This window comes from Perna viridis, chromosome 4, assembly GCF_037379345.1.
Source record: "Perna viridis isolate PV_CMFRI_1.1 ecotype Kerala chromosome 4, ASM3737934v1, whole genome shotgun sequence".
Lineage (NCBI taxonomy): Eukaryota > Metazoa > Mollusca > Bivalvia > Mytilida > Mytilidae > Perna > Perna viridis.
This window is the reverse complement of record NC_142448.1, coordinates 10,426,485-10,431,124: the sequence shown is the minus strand read 5'-3', so window position 1 is coordinate 10,431,124 and position 4,640 is coordinate 10,426,485.

Sequence of the window (4,640 nt, the reverse complement as noted above, 5' to 3'; positions counted from 1 at the left end):
ATAAATTACCTAAACACCAAAAAGATCTTTTAAATCACATATCAAATTACAATTCGCAACGTACCACATCATATTTTCAAAATGGCTTTGTGAAGGATTAAAAACGTCTCCCACCCTTGATTCACCTGGTGCCAGCAATCTGGGTAATACATTATATTACAAAATAAAAGTTTAAAGCTTTTCATCTTGTTAAAGACCTTGATTACCTTTTTAAGTCACACAGAGTTGGTTTAAAGTGTTAGTAAATCAATCAAGGTTAAAGATGGAGGCCAGTCTATGGGATACCAGGTCAGAGTATGTCCTATTAGCATCCAGGCTGCAGCATTAATGCTTTTGCCTACTCCCTGACCTCTTGTGGGTCTGAGAGTGTTACTCACCTCTATGCATCTCAATCAAAGGCTTTAAATATTTGTGGAATTCACAACATCTTGGAATACTCCTATCAAATTGTAAAAATATTCAGTAATTCTATATCTACTTAGTTATGCTATTGAACATATTTGAAACAACTGAATGCTGAATACATTTTCAAATACTTAATTATTATGATTTCAATCGACTTATTTCTGTACAAAAAACACATGCAATTATGTACATGTTTATTTGTTTATCATGTTTAAATTTAGTAGTAGTAGTAGTATATGTACTTCAACTTAAAACAGCATATAACTCTATATAATTAAATCAAGGAAGTTGTAGCTGTATCATTGCTCTGTGTAGAAATAAATCAATGCATAAGTACTAATATAAAATCCTAATGCTAAAAGTATTGGATCAAGGTATTTAATTAATATAAAATTGTGTTACCTGCTGCAAAAAAAATCCAATTCCCTTCCAATGATGCAAAATCAACACGACTTAACATGAAAAGGAAGTGGTCACTTTTCTATGAATAAAAAAAAATGTTACACAACTGAAACAACAGTCAACAAACTGGAACTGGGAGAGAACACACAGAAAATAAAAAAGTACTGGAAAATGAACACCTCAAACTCCACCAAAATCCAGCATGAACAAGATAGATGTGTTAGTAGGGTTGGCATTCTTTCTTTATATAGAAACATTTGCCAAGTTACTTGGCCAGCACTCCACAGTATTGTAGAACTGCCTGATTTTGGTCTTGTAATCTGATGCTTTGTAACATTTATCACTTTAAAAAATTGTCAAGCATCTGTAAATCTATATATCTAGAAATAGCTCAAGCCAAGGCCTTCAGGATGCAGTAAAAATTTTCTGGAAAAAAATTACCCACAGCATATAGGGTTACCATAGAAACCATGCAAAAATATGCGAAAATTTGCAAAAAAGTTCATAAAATCAGGTTTAAAAATATCAAATTTCCCGCAAAATATCTGAAATTTTTATTTCAATCCCTCAAACTGTTCAAACTTTTCCCTTCAAAAACCCCTTCCTCATATGGGCATCGCCGGTTAGATTTTGAGCTAGTTCACTTTGCAATCCACTTATTAAATTTAGCATGGTAAAAAATTGACTTACTTTCACTTTCACAATGAAGTCAAATTGTCATTGAAAAAAAGCCCCTTCAACATTGAATATATATAAAACATTGCAAAATACTTTTAAAAGTCCCCTTTTTTCAGAAAATGTTTTATCAACAATAGATTCTTCATTTTTAATCACTATAGCAACTACCGGTTTCCATTCATGTCATTTTTCATCCCTAGCCAAAAGTGCGAAACTAAACTAAACTGTGGAGTGCTGGCTTAAGCAAAATGCAATATTAAATATTGTAATTTTCTAGTTATTTCTTGAAAGCTTACCTTCTTACGAGTAAAATGATACCAAATTTATCATAATTGGACAATTGATAACAATTTTAGAGGCATTCTCATACTAGGCTATCTCCTCTTCATTAGTGGAGAACTTTCCTTATACCTAAGTACAGATATGCATTTTACTGTATTTGCTATAATCATCGTTTAGATGAAAATTTCCACTTAAAACATACAAAATCACAACCCATATGTACTTATAAACCCTAAATTTGGGGTTTTGTAAGCTTTTAACACAGGTTTTATGCCAAAATAGTGCATTTGAAGCTCATCACATGAAAATCACAGAAATCTGAATGAACTGAAAACCAAATACTAAAACGCCCACTCCAGGTCTAAGGTTATTAAACCTTTGCTTATTGTGCACTTAAAAGTTGCCCGGTTAACTATTTTACATGTAACCTGCGCAAATATTTAGCTTTTAAAAATATATTTCATTCTTTGTGATGGCAAGAGCCATATTCACACATGAATTAGTTCAATGATTGTTCTGTTAACTTTGCAAAAAATCTGCATACTCGGTTGCTAGGGACTTATTAGCTAACAACAACATAGGTCCATACCATAAGTTACATTGTTTTAACCTTTGTATCAAAGCATAGCATAAAAACACTAGTTTCTAAGGTGTAAAGCAATTTTTTAAATGTGTAGGGGTATAGGCAGTTCCCTTTAAGCCAGCACTCCACAGTATTGTAGAACTGCCTGATTTCGGTCTTGTAATCTGATGCTTTGTAACATTTATCACTTTAAAAAATTGTCAAGCATCTGTAAATCTATATATCTAGAAATAGCTCAAGCCAAGGCCTTCAGGATGCAGTAAAAATTTTCTGGAAAAAAATTACCCACAGCATATAGGGTTACCATAGAAACCATGCAAAAATATGCGAAAATTTGCAAAAAAGTTCATAAAATCAGGTTTAAAAATATCAAATTTCCCGCAAAATATCTGAAATTTTTATTTCAATCCCTCAAACTGTTCAAACTTTTCCCTTCAAAAACCCCTTCCTCATATGGGCATCGCCGGTTAGATTTTGAGCTAGTTCACTTTGCAATCCACTTATTAAATTTAGCATGGTAAAAAATTGACTTACTTTCACTTTCACAATGAAGTCAAATTGTCATTGAAAAAAAGCCCCTTCAACATTGAATATATATAAAACATTGCAAAATACTTTTAAAAGTCCCCTTTTTTCAGAAAATGTTTTATCAACAATAGATTCTTCATTTTTAATCACTATAGCAACTACCGGTTTCCATTCATGTCATTTTTCATCCCTAGCCAAAAGTGCGAAACTAAACTAAACTGTGGAGTGCTGGCTTGTGTCACAGCCACAGATGAAAGAGTACTACAGATAAAGGGAAAATTAGCAATGCAGATTGTAAAATTAATATCTTGTTTAATACCAAATAGATTTGTCTACCCTACCGGTGCACCTGGTCCATGCTCCCAGTTTTTAGTGGAGTCCGAGTTGCTCATTTACTTTTTGTTACTTTCTATGTATTATTTTAGTTACTTTATGTTCTTTTTTATGTGTGTCTGTTTTCCATGTCGGGTCTTTGTCCCTGAATTACATTCTTTTGATTTCCGCTAGAATCTTGGTTCCCTTGATTACTCTTTTAACGGTTATTTAGTACAAATCAAGATTAGTACCATGAACATTTATTGAGGATGGTAAATGCAAAATGTATCATATGCACTTGAGAGAATAAAAGTACTTTTTGAAGCTGTTCATATTCATTCATTCATTAATTCATCTGAATGATATCCCCAAAACATAGCTAAAATTGTTTTACATATATTAGTGTCTTAAAGTTTCATTAAACAAATAACAAAATGCTCCACATGGCAAAGCTTAATAAGCGATATGTCATACATGAATAGTTGGGGCAAGTTTATTTATAACTACCGTTACAATTCTGGATTTCGATTGTAATTAAATATTTGACACATAACCACTTTCTGACACAAACTAGAACTATATAACTTTGAAATCAAACATATAATTATTATGACCCAAAAGCAAATATCTAAATCCAGTCATATAAAAAAACTCCAAGAAGTTAAGACTTTGGCCCTATTGAAATCAGTCAAGAAATAAGCAGTTTATAAAAAGTTACATAAAATGCCTTTTTTAATGCGTATGCAATAAGGGCTATAACACCCCCCCAAATTATCCCCAAGTTTGTTTTAATGGTATGGCACCTTGTGGTATTTTTTTTAAATACATCAAATCACATAAAACAAGTGTCTGCACGATTGCAACAGTTAGTATATAGAAAATGTTGATACCAGCACCTTATCATCACAGGATCTCAAGTTCTTGAGATTGACCCATAAAATTGTCATTAATTCTACTAAAATGTAGTTTCAACAATTTTCACATTTGACTATTCATGGTTATATACTAAAATTATCAATAATTCTACTTAGAATTATTGACAATTTTATTAATCAATCTCAAGAACTTAAGCCCCTGTGCTTGTCATTATATGAATGCAAAAATTTAAGAGTGGTATTAAATTTAATCTTTGGTCAAACTTTTTTTCAAAAATATTAGCCAGATTCCTTCTAGTGTAACATAATCCTAAGCAAAGGAAGTATTAGTACACTTTAAACTTCTCCATTACACAAAAGAGGTGTAAATTCTAAGTTTGGTGTCCTAATTTCAAAATAAACAACAACAAAATGTTGTATCTTGATTGTAGTCATTCATTCACATATAGTTAACTCATAACAGGACCAATCAAGTGTGTTTTGCTTGGAATTTTTTTATACAGAGCTAAAAAAAAAAAAAACAACTTAAGAACAAACAAACAAGGGCTTACATAAAATAAACAAATACAACA